The sequence below is a fragment of the Epinephelus lanceolatus genome, chromosome 5 (genome assembly GCF_041903045.1).
Source record: "Epinephelus lanceolatus isolate andai-2023 chromosome 5, ASM4190304v1, whole genome shotgun sequence".
Taxonomy (NCBI): domain Eukaryota; kingdom Metazoa; phylum Chordata; class Actinopteri; order Perciformes; family Serranidae; genus Epinephelus; species Epinephelus lanceolatus.
Window position 1 is genome coordinate 43,182,589 of NC_135738.1, and position 13,502 is coordinate 43,196,090.

Below are 13,502 nucleotides of genomic sequence, written 5' to 3' on the forward strand. Positions count from 1 at the left end.
TCAAAGTTCCAAATCTTAAAGGAATGTCTGTAGTATCTTGTCATAAATCTATTTATTTCTACAGGGATTTGAACTAATTCCCATGGTATCACTACATTGTTTTACCATCACATGCGTGTTTAAACATTAATTATTACAATAATAGTGATCACAGTATGACTATAGCATTTTTTACTAGACGCTGGTTACATAAGAGACCCTGTTTCCATGACTAAAACCCTCCACATTTTCAATTTTGCATGCTTCCCGGTTATGTTTCCCCTACTTCAGAAGAGTGGCCAGGTCTATTAGTCCACATCTGATGTGACCTTTTTTGTCTGACTCCCAGCCTGCCTCACAACAATAGCGCCAACATTTGGATGGATTTATGACTCTCATTGACCATTTGGGAGTCTCCCTGGTTACACAGGCACTTGACTCAAGAATTAACATTGTTTAAATGAGTTTGCCTCCCAAAAAAGAGCTTTTACACTGACCTGACGTCAGAGAAAACTTCCTGAATCAAAGAGTAAGTAGAAGCCCAGGAGGTGTGTCAGTGGGTGATGCCATTGCCGTCACTGTCTCGGGCCTGAGCGGTGTGCGCACATGTGTGCGTGTCCACTTGAGAATCTCTGAACATCTGGAAAATCATGACTTAGATGTACTTTTTTCTTTCAACTGCAAGGCTTGTTGAAATGAGAATAAGAGAGAGTCATTTCACACACACACACACACACACACACACACACACACACACACACACACAAACTGTAGTTTGGAAATATTGGAGTCTGGGTGATAAAGAATTTTGGTGGATGATACAATAAACATCTAAAAGTTTACGAAAGTGGTAACAATATGTTTGCCGATAGTAATTTTTTTACATAAATGCATTCATACATTTTCCGCAACAGCTTATCCTGTTGGGGGTCACGGGAGGCTGGAGCCTATCCCAGCTGACATCAGGCAAGAGGGTACACCCTGGACAGGTCGCCAGACTATTGCAGGGCTGACACAGAGACAGACAATCATTCACGCTCAGAATCACAGCTATGGCCAATTTAGAGTCACCAATTAACCTAATGTGCATGTCCTAGGACTGTGGGAGGAAGCTGGAGCACACGGAGTAAACCAATGCTGACACTGGGAGAACATGCAAACTCCACATAGAAGGGCTCCCACACCCTGGGTTCAAACCAGGAACCCTCTTACTATGAGGTAACAATGGTAACCACTGCTCCACTTTGCCACCACATAAATGCATATTGAAGCATTTTTTTAAGGATCTTGTAAAATAATATCTTTAAAGAGCAGTGACAACAATATGTACTGCAAGGTCATTTTACAATCGGAAATCTAACTTGTGCTCCCCTAGTGGCCATGCTAAGTAATGGAGACACTGATTCCAAACAATATACCACCTTAATGTAGTGGAGGGGTTTGCATGTTCCTTTGACCAGAGCTGTGTTGTCAAATAACTCCTGGTAGGTTCTCCCAAGGCACAGTGGTCTAAGGGGAGGGGCCAGAATGGGAGTAATTCAAGAAACCCTGAAGAATCAGCCAAATGGGAGCAGAAATATGGGGAAACTGGGGCCCCTCCTTGAGCCTGGAAGGAGAACAGGCCAGCAAGCATCTGGTTGCTTGGCCAGCAGATGGGTATTGGTTGGCCACAGAGGCTGCAACTGTGGCTGTGGCCAAAGCAAACAATCAGGTGTGAGAGGAGTTTGGGAGTGGGAGGCTATGGAGAAGGACTTTTGGTTGGAAGTTCTGGCTAACTGTGAGAGGCCTCAGGAAGTGAAAGCAGGGAGGAAAACTGCTGACCGGAACTGGGAATATTGTCAAGCGGTGGAAAGAACATACTGTGGAACTCTTTAACCCGGCCCACACAACCTCTCTATGCCTGGTTCACACTACACAATATCAGCCCAATTATAGCCTGACGCAGCGTTGTAAGGTGTCAGCATGGATCGTGAACAACAACGAGTGTCGTACTTGATAATCCATCGTTTCATCTCATGTAGTGTGTCATAGTTAACAGCAACCAACGCCACGTCTGGGAAGCCTCACGACATTCCAACAGAAAGTCTAGCGTGTCTGACTTTCTTTTTGTTGTTCACGACTTCTCCCATTACAGCTGTCACTTTGACCAATAGAAACACAAAGATATCTGCTGCCGTAGACAACTGTACGGCAACAACACCCCAGCCTTTTTGATAGTTCCTCTAGGGATGTTACCACACAGAGTAAAATGGGGGAAAATTATGGGGTGAAACAGGAGAGGCACTTTAGCAACTTGGTGAGTCCTGCCATTAGCATCAAGCTAGCAAAGAATGTTATTTCTTTATAATGGAGACAGACATAAAGTAATAACATTAACAAATATTGGTGGGGCGTTTACTTACCTCAACTGCAGAGGCTATCAGCTTCATTTGAAACAGACTACATTATAAATGGGCCGATATTTATCATTCCCTCTGTATCTTTTTATCTTTTCCCGTTTGCCTTGATAAAGTTAACGCATCGCGCTATCATTTCAAACTCAACACTTCCTGTATCTGTTTAAAAAAAAAGCCCATTTTAACTTCAGATGAGAGAATCCCTTCATTTTCTAAAAAGGCTTTTATTGTGAAACATTTGCAGGAACTTGCTGTGGCTTGCATGTTTGCGTGCAGTACTTCAAATGTAGCTTCTGCCATCTAGTGGTGCTTTTTATGTTACTACAACAACATTTCAGCTGGCACATGAACAGACACAGTGACTGAAATAATAGTAAAAGTAATAAAAATAGGACACGAATAACCAGATGACATCACACACGTCATGAAAGATGTGCGAGGATTATTGTTGTGGACCATCATGTAGTGTGTCATGTTTGCTGGCCAAGTAACGGCACGATTTTATGACATCAGAATTGCGTAATGTGACATAGTGACTGTCAGAATGGACAGAAATGTGCGCATTACGGTTCCACTCACTAGGCATGCGCGAGAAAGTCGACCGTCACAACAACAATGCCGAGCTCTGTTTGTGCTGCTCACCCTGTTGATTTGAAGTGAAGTGCAGATCTGTTACTGTAGCAACTCCACCTCGTCGTCCATCCAGACAAAGTTATCTGTGCATGCTTTCGCCATTGTGTCTTCTTTGTTTTGGTTTGTAATCACTGCGTTGTAGAGGAAGGTGCTTTAGGGCAGGTGCGTGGCGTCATGCCGTGGTGTTGCTTTGCAAATTTACACTGCAACCCATTGGCCTGGCATGCATACTACAGCGTTTCCAGTAGATTTTGCGGGTCCATGTGAATGGGGATCGTTTCAATAACGTTGTCATATAAACGCAGAAGTTTTTTAAAACGCAAAGGACGGACTTTTCCGTTTTAGAGAAACCGTTGTTGTCTAAACAGGGCCTCAGTGTCGTGTGGAGGTCGAATACAGTACCTGTGGAGTGGCAGACCCAGTTTTATGAAAGGCAACCAGAGGGTGTGCTCCAGTTATCAGGGAATCACACTGCTCAGCCTTGGTAGGAAAGTTTATTCCAGGGTGCTGAAGGTGAGCCTCCTACCGATTATCAATCTCAGATTCAGGAGGAACAATGTGCATTACATCCTGGCTGTGGAACAGTGGCCAAGATCTTCACCCTTGCAGAGCTGCTGGAGAGGTTTCAGTAGTTTCCCCATCTAATATATGTGTGTTTTGTGGACTTAAAGATGGCTTATGACTGCGTCCCCTCAGGGAGTCTTGTGGGGGGAATGAGGTTGTGGCTTTGGGCTATAAGGTCCTTGTTAACCAAAGTGAGAGTTGTGTCCACATACAAAGCACAAAGACAAACATGTTTTAAGTGGGTTTGGGTCTCTGCCAGGGTTGTCCCTTGTCACTGATTCTGTTTATGATATTCATTCAAAGATTCTCAAGGCACAGCGTGGGGGACCTCAGAATTGCATCTCTCCTCTTTGCAGATGATATTGTTGTGTTGGCTTCATCACACTGTGACCTCCAGCATGTACTGGGGTGGTCTACTTCCAAGTGTGAAGCCACTGGGATGAGAGTCTGTACCTCTAAGTCTAAGAAGCACCGAATCGCCTCGAAGCGCCAAGAAGTGAAGCCAGTTTCCTTTTGGCGCCCATGTTAACCAATTGTGTCATCCACACCAGCCACGCCGCGCAGCTTTGCTGCCGGCCCTGCAGCGATCATTTCGGCGTCTGGTCTATTTTCTGCGCGAGCCGCAAGCGAATGTGTCAAGCTGGGTAGTTACCCATGATGGAAAAACAACAGCTGGGAGCAGAATTGCTTGTTGACCGGCGCGGAGAAATGCGCGTCTGATGTGAACGGAGGTGCTCCAGCTCGTGTGAGAAATTCGGTGCACTGCGCTTCGCAGGCAGTGTGGCCCTGGTGTAAGGCCATGGTTCTCTGCTGGAAAATGGTGGATTGCCCCCACTGGGCTGGGTGAGAGTTACTGCCCCAAGTGTTGTTCATAAATGAGGATAAAATGGAGAGTGAGATGGACAGCCAGTTAGCGTGATGTGGCCATTGCACCAGACCTGAGCCAGAAGGCAAGCTCTCGATTTCGCGGTTCATCTACATTCCGACCCTCACCTATGGTCATAAGCTTCGGTTCCGCGAAATAATTAGATTACAGTTACAAGCGACCGAAATGAGCTTCCTCTGTAAAGTGGCTGGACTCAGTCTTAGAGATAGGGTGAGGAGCTCAGACATCCGAAGGGAGCTTGGAGTAGAGCCACTGCTCCTTCGTGTCCAAAGAGGCGAGTTGGGTGGTTCACATATGATCAGGATGCCTCCTGAGCACCCTCCATTAGAGGTTTTGCAGGCACATCCAACTAGTAGAAGGCCCCGGTGCAGACCCAGAACACGCTGGAGGGATTATATATCTCATCTGTCCTGGGAATGCCTCCGGATCCCCCAGGAGGAGCTGGAAAACATTTCACAGTGATAACTTTTGCGATCAAGATTTCATTGTCTATGCTTTGAGCAACACAAAATTAATTTCATTGACCCCACTCTGTAGGTCTTTTTTCACAAGACATTTTAACTTGTCAAAGTAGGACAAGCAAAGATGTTACTAACATTATTAATGGTGACTCGATGTTATTAATTATTTTGTATTTAAGTGTAACATTAAGCCATGACAATGTGATAAAAAGGCAGCATATACAAGGACCCTAAATCTGAGGAGTGATGGAATTTGACAAGTTACATTTACCAAATGCTCTACTTTTAAAGTACTTGTATGCTCCTACAATGAAATGGTACTTACCCACTAATGCACCAGTAATACGTATTGCAAAGACATACAGAGGCATGCAAAAGTTTAGGCTCCCCTGGTCAAAATGTCATTTACAGTGAATAGCTAAGTGAGTAGAAGATGAACTGATCTCCAAAAGGTATGAAGTTAAAGTTGACACATTTTTGTAATATTTACAGAAGATTAGCTTTTAATTTCCAATAACTTACAGTTTCAAAATGACAATAACAGGAAAAGGGCCTGAAGCAAAAGTTTGGGTACCCTGCATGGCCAGTTCTTAGTACGCTACTCCAGAGTCTGATAAATCTTCCTGCAGGTCTTTTGCAGTAAAATGGGGTTTTGATTTGCCTTTCTAACAATCCTAAGAGCAGCTCTCTCGGAAAGTTTTCTCGGTCTCTCAGACCTCAACTTGACTTCCACAGTTCCTGTTAACTGACATTTCTTAATTATATTGTGAACTGAGGAAAAAACTACCTGAAAACACTTTTCTATCTTCTTATAGCCTTATGCTTTGTGGGCATAAGTTATTTTAGTTTTCAGAGTGCAGGCAACTGTTCAGGGGAGCCCATGGCTGCTGATTGTTGGGACAAGGTTTCAGGAGTCAGAGTATCTATAAAGTTTTAAAATTTGCATCACCTGGCCTTTCCTAATGATGATTGTGAACAAGTCACAGCTCTAACAAGCTCATTCATGGTGCACCTTTCATTTCTTCACTCTAAAATTGTACAAAACAAAAATAATACACTAATCTTGCTTAAAATGTTGAAAAGCATGTTTCATCTTTAACTTCATGTCTTTTGGAGATCAGTTCATCTTCTACTTAGTCAACTATTCACAGTAAACGGAATTTTGACCAGGTGTGCCCAAACTTTTGCATGCCACTGTATTATATGATAATATAAGTCTGACAGGGAGCATTTTTCTGCATGATGATCTGATAATTGAAGTCTATTTTGCTGACATTTTTTCTGTACTCTTACCTAAGTAACTATCTAATTTTACATGTAGAGTATTTTGACATTGTGGTATCATTACTTTTACTTAAGTAACGGACCTTAATATTTCTGTATTTTTCTGCAGAGACTGCTCTTTGCCTGTATTGTCTTATTTCCATTTTATTTTATGTGTTTGGGATGTTTGTGTGCGTCACCAGGTGCCAGCCCATAAGCTGAATGCATCCAAGAGACACAGCACAGAGAAGACAAATACAGCAAGCAAAAACGGCAAAGGTGAGTGAATCTGGGGTTGGTGTTTTCCTCTTACTTACACTACCAAGTGTGCTTACAAACTAACTGACACTTCTGCATAGTATTCTAACATAATCTCAATAAGACCATTTATGTAATTAAATCAAATTAAAGTGAGATAGACTGTGAAAATGTATGTAACTATAGCTTATAGAATTCAATCAATTACTTTAATAAAATAACAAATATGTTCAACATATTTGAAATACATAGAATTTATTAAAATTAATTAAATAAACTTTTAAAAGTACATTTAACACATTTGAAGTACTCAGAATATAATATAAACTTTGATAAAGTAAATTCAATGAGTTACATAGATTATCTTGGTCCATTAATTTCAGTTTTATTTGATTTTATTACATAAATGGTACTTTTTTGGTTTATGTTTAAATATGCAAATCTGATAAATCAAATTATTTCTTTGAGTTATTTGGGTCAATTACGTTCAATATTATAAGACAAATTTTAAATTTTGAACTATTAAAAGTGATTTGTGCTACTATTAACCTTTTACTCCAAAATGAAACAAATCATAAAACATTTAGAAATTGTTCTTAGCCTTACAACATGTGACTGTGTTGTATTATGGATTTCTCTTCAACCCTCCCTCTCTATCAGTCATTCAGGCATCAGGGTCAAGCTCTCCCCACTCAGCCTTCAGCCACAGGTGTTCCGAGGAAGATCAAATACACAGGACCACATAGGTCATGTTAGAAAGACTACTACTTATTATGGTCACACACACACACACATACACACTACGCATGAGGTAACCATGAGGGTATGAGTTTTCTAAATGTAGCCAGAGCTGGGAACGGCTGTTATGAGACTCTGTTAACACCAAGCCCCTTAATCTATGATGAAATGGATTTAAAGGTTATAAACATTTTAAATGAGACCTCATACTACAGTTGTAGAGTGATGCATTGCTTCGAATAGAGAAAGAAAGTAGAAGTGTGATTTTATTTAAGCAAATTGCAGACCATAAAAGCTTCAAAGCTGCAGTGTAAACTGAGCCACAGCGATCATCCCTGACGGGCCCAAACATATCAATTGTCCTGCTTAGACCTCCTCCTTCCGTTCCCACAAGGAAAAATGAACATAATGGCATCAGTAGAGCAGGCAGAGTATGACCTTGTGCCATGCAACTCAAAGATGTATAAGGAACTTCAAGGCTAAGAGGATTTGATTAGAAATGTGTTAAAATGCATCTGCATAGTACATAGGTAGATCTTGCTTTACAGCTCTTCAGTTCTTTAGGGTTCTCTTGAAAAATGTTTTATTCAAGCAGTTTGCAGCTGGGAATAAACCATCAAGTTTGAGCATGACATTAAAGCAAGAAGTGCTGATTATCCTCTGAAGGCAGCCATTGCACCTGTTAATACATAAAAAATGGTTCAAGTGTTCAGTGATTAAAGTTGTTTACATACCAGCTTCACAAGATTTATGGTTATCGGTGGGGTTCTGCGAGACGTTGACCTCTGCCTGCTTTGCCGTGATACTATAATGGACTACACTGGTCACGGCCTGTTTAGATGACACCCACTGAACACATTGACCTCTGACCTGAGTTTAGGTCCTAAACCTTGCTTTCCTCATTACCTCATGCTGCCTTCATGTGAAGCATGTTACCTATGGCATGCACAGGCAACAAGGTGTGGGAATGCAACACGGCAAGAGACTTCAAATCAAAGTCAGCAATCCCACAACTACACAAAGAGAGAGCCCATCATCCAAAAGTAAAATAGCATCCCATAAAGGCAAAATAATTTGTAACATATCCATCTTTATATCAAGAGCCACTATGCTAAGTGGAGCTGTCAACAAAGGAATTGCAAACTTGCTGGGCATCACTACTAACCAAGTCAGGTGCATCAGTAAGGCAAGCTGGTCACCAAGACTTAAGAATAGTTCCAGGGGAGTAAATAAGGAGAAGGGGACTGCTATTTCAGGGTAGGCTCTGACATTTATAGAGGGTGACGGCATGTTCTGAGGTGGTTGACAGAGAAGATAAATAACATTGCTCAAATGCTGCTCGTCTCAAGTCACTTAAAGAGGATTTGGAATACAGAAGCGCAGGTCATTACAGATATAGGTTGTAATTAAAGTTCTGTGGTTTTTCTAGAAACACTGATGAATGAAAATGATTTATATTAGTGTGTCTTGTCATCTTAAATGTATTTTTGCATATCTGAGTCCAGAAGTCAGGGTCCGGTGATACACCCAGCTCTTTTTCCCATTTTAAAATTGGTAAATGTATAGAACTGGTCTTTGACAGTAATTTATAAATCTTAGAAAGGTTCTTCTTATTACTCGGAGAAAGCTTTGTAATATGTTTGGCAAATTCTGGTGGCTGCAAAGTGTCCTGAGGCGCTGGAATTCTCCTCTTGATTGTTTTTATCAATTGTAAATGTTGTAGAAAATTGCCATTTCTTATTTCAAAAGTTTGAAATAAGTTTGTGTATGTCATAAGTGTATTGTCTTGGAAAAGGTGATGGAGATGAGTTACTCCCTTCATCTCCCATGTGCTAAAATGGAGAGGTCTTTTGTTAATTTCAAAATCCGGGTTGTGCCAAATTGGAGAGAGCAAGCAAGGTTCTATCGGAGAGTTTGTGATTTCTAGCGTTTTCCACCAGGCTGATAAGGTGGAAGCAATCATTGGGTTCTTAAAACAGTTATGGCGTCTGAGTGTAGTGGTGATAAACGGGAGGTCAGAGAGTTTTATATTGTTGCAGTCCGCCTGTTCTAGTTCGAGCCAGGAGTTGTAGTCTTCGTTAGGATATAACCATTTCAATAGGTATTGTAGCTGGTTAGCTAAATAGTAATGTTTAAAGTTAGGAGTGTCCAATCCCCCTTCCAATTTGTTTTTCTGAAGGGTGCTTAGGCTAATTTTTGCTGTTTTGTTCTTTGAGTAGAATTTTATAATTGCAGAATCTAATGACAGGAACCATTTCGATGTGGGTGTGAATGGAATCATGGAAAAAAAAATAGTTAATTTGGGGTAGAATTTTCATTTTAACTGTGGCTATTCGTCCCAGGAGGGAGATGGGAAGATTATTCCAGCGCTTCAGGTCACCACAGATCTTATCTAGCAGCGGGCTAAAGTTCAGGTGGACCAGGTCTGATAGTTTGGGTGAAATATTTATGCCAAGATATCTTATGTTGCCCACAGGGAGAGAAAATTTTTGGTCTGCAGGATTCCAAGAGTTCTCCGTTATTGGCAGTATTGTCGTATGATTTAGTTGGCTTACTGAAAATCAATTATTAATCAACTGATCAATCAATCAATCAATCAATCAATCACATGTAATCATTTACAGTAAGGTTCAATTCTGTGAATGTAATCCCGTCAGTTCCTATAATGTGTGCAGTGGAATTTAGCCCCCCTTTGCCTCCTTTAAGCATGGTTTACACTCATCGTGGTTTCCCTGATGTAAGCTCCATGCACTACAAAATGACTTGTTTCTGGAAGTAGTTGAAATGCTTGGATGTGCATCTTTGAATTTTTGTAACTAGTTGTGTAAAGCGCGCACTGTGCTTTTCAGTTCAACAGAGATGCTTTTGAGGGAAGACTGGTCCTGCTTGATCTTGCTTATCCACAAAATATTTTGTTTGTACGTCGCCTAGCATTTCAGAGCATATTGCAACAGGCAGCACATTGAGCATAAATGCCTCACATGCTCATAGCTTGTGCACCGTCTATGGAGGCCTGTACCATAGTAACTCACACAAGTACAAACAAAGCTTTACTGGTCTTCTTACATTGTAGGTCACTGCTTTATTAATGAACAGGTTTCCAGACTGGCTGCATTGCGTGTGTTTATGGCATCCTGGCAGTTCTGGTAATCCATGGTTACTGACTGTGGTTCTAGGTACAGTTGCTACTGTTGTTTCAAATTAAATCCACCCCAGACTCAGAGAATTCATTGATGTCAACGCTGACGCCAATGGTGGTGTCTTGGAACGTGCCACAGACTGCATCGTGCAGACTGTAGGACGGCCTCTGATCAGCCTGACTATTTCCTGACCTCACGCATCAATGCAGGCACGTATTGTAGTTTGTTAACATATTTTGACCTCAGCAAGATGGCCGAATGGTTGCTTTTCCTGAATGCAATCAGCAAATCCACTCTGTAGCCACCTCTGTCAGGCTTACAGCAGTGATTCAGAAAGTGTATTTCCTTTGTGGCACATTAAACATATTGATGGAAGTCAGGCATTCCCACTGTAAAACCAATCCTTATTTACCATAAAGCACAACCCCCCTTTTTTTTCTTCCAGAGTTCTCTGTTAGATCAGAAATAGAGAAAGATTCACCTTGATGAATGACGCTGTCCAGGATTTGGCCATTACATTACAGTTCCTCCTTGTCCAGTGTCAATGGCTGTACATTGGCAAGCAGGATGCGTTTAATTCCTCCATGCTTACCATGGTGGGACTCCCTAAAAACATAGCATATCACCCAAGGGTGGTGCCTTACATCCTGCGTCACATCGCATTGTGAGCCTGATGTGCGTTCTCATCAGCTCACCTCGTAAGCTAGGCTGACCAAATGTCCTCTTTTGCCCGGACATGTCCACTTTTCACGTCCCGTCCGGGGCATCCGGGGTGTGTCTGGTTTTTAAAATCAAAATATGGTCAGCCTACGTAAGCTAGCAAAACTGTAACCTAAAAAGTTGTTTATTAACCTACTCTTGGCCTTAACTAGGGTGACCATATTTTGATTTCCAAAAAAGAGGACACTCGGCCCAGCCACGACAAAGCCTACTTAAATGATACTCGCAGTTTACTCAAAGATGCCTTATAATTTTAATATATTTAAAATTTATATGTATGGATAGAAAATTCAGTTATATTACAAAATAATATCTCTCAAAGACAGAAATTCAGATAGGCCCCAATAGGGGACACATACACACACTAGAGTGTGGCGGTCCAAGCCCGACGGTACCGGGTCGGGCCGGGTTTGGTCAAAAATGTAGCTATAAATTGTATTCGGGCTCGGGTCGGATTCGGTCAGCTTTCAGTGAAAATGTAGTGTAAAAATAAATAAAATCCTATTGTCTGTCCTGTTTATTGCTTGGGCACTGTTATTTACGTGACAACACCTGAACATAACACACAGACACACGTTGGCTGTTTGTTTCTACCTCTCTCCTTGCTGGAAGTCTCGGACCTCCAGCCGCCCGCTTCCGCCTTGATTAAACGCTGAAAATAAAAGAGGGAGACAGGTTTTTCCTATTTTATCTTATTTTGTTTTATTTCTCCCTCTCCCCTCGCTGGAAGCGTCGGACCTCCCGCCTCCCGCTCCCGTCTCAAACACGGAGGTCTCCCTCTCCGCAGCTGAGCACCCACGGCGCACGCCCGGCCTGTTAAATAGCCTGTAACCACTGTGTGACACAAACTCAGTGCTTTGGTCATTAAATAATGTCGGGCTTGGTTCGGGTTCGGACAGAAATATGCGGCCTGTGCCGCACTCTAACACACACACACACACACAAACACACTGAAAACCGGACATTATCATCTGTTTATAAAAAAAAAACCGGACGCCCCGGACGCCCCGGACGGGACGTGAAAAGTGGACATGTCCGGGCAAAAGAGGATGTTTGGTCAGCCTACCTTAACCCCAAAATTAAACCTACAGGAGACCTCATGCTTAACTGTTACTTCAATCACAGATTACAGTACAGGCCAAAAGTTTGGACACACCTTCTCATTCAATGCGTTTTCTTTATTTTCATGACTATTTACATTGTAGATTCTCACTGAAGGCATCAAAACTATGAATGAACACATGTGGAGTTATGTACTTAACAAAAAAAGGTGAAATAACTGAAAACATGTTTTATATTCTAGTTTCTTCAAAATAGCCACCCTTTGCTCTGATTACTGCTTTGCACACTCTTGGCATTCTCTCCATGAGCTTCAAGAGGTAGTCACCTGAAATGGTTTTCCAACAGTCTTGAAGGAGTTCCCAGAGGTGTTTAGCACTTCTTGGCCCCTTTGCCTTCACTTTGCGGTCCAGCTCACCCCAAACCATCTCGACTGGGTTCAGGTCCGGTGACTGTGGAGGCCAGGTCATTTGCCGCAGCACTCCATCACTCTCCTTCTTGGTCAAATAGCCCTTACACAGCCTGGAGGTGTGTTTGGGGTCATTGTCCTGTTGAAAAATAAATGATCGTCCAACTAAACGCAAACCGGATGGGATGGCATGTCGCTGCAGGATGCTGTGGTAGCCATGCTGGTTCAGTGTGCCTTCAATTTTGAATAAATCCCCAACAGTGTCACCAGCAAAACACCCCCACACCATCACACCTCCTCCTCCATGCTTCACAGTGGGAACCAGGCATGTGGAATCCATCCGTTCACCTTTTCTGCGTCTCACAAAAACACGGCGGTTGGAACCAAAGATCTCAAATTTGGACTCATCAGACCAAAGCACAGATTTCCACTGGTCTAATGTCCATTCCTTGTGTTTCTTGGCCCAAACAAATCTCTTCTGCTTGTTGCCTCTCCTTAGCAGTGGTTTCCTAGCAGCTATTTGACCATGAAGGCCTGATTCGTGCAGTCTCCTCTTAACAGTTGTTCTAGAGATGGGTCTGCTGCCAGAACTCTGTGTGGCATTCATCTGGTCTCTGATGTGAGCTGCTGTTAACTTGCCATTTCTGAGGCTGGTGACTCGGATGAACTTATCCTCAGAAGCAGAGGTGACTCTTGGTCTTCCTTTCCTGGGTCGGTCCTCATGTGTGCCAGTTTCGTTGTAGCGCTTGATGGTTTTTGCGACTCCACTTGGGGACACATTTAAAGTTTTTGCAATTTTCCGGACTGACTGACCTTCATTTCTTAAAGTAATGATGGCCACTCGTTTTTCTTTAGTTAGCTGATTGGTTCTTGCCATAATATGAATTTTAACAGTTGTCCAATAGGGCTGTCGGCTGTGTATTAACCTGACTTCTGCACAACACAACTGATGGTCCCAACCCCATTGATAAAGCAAGAAATTCCACTAATTAACCC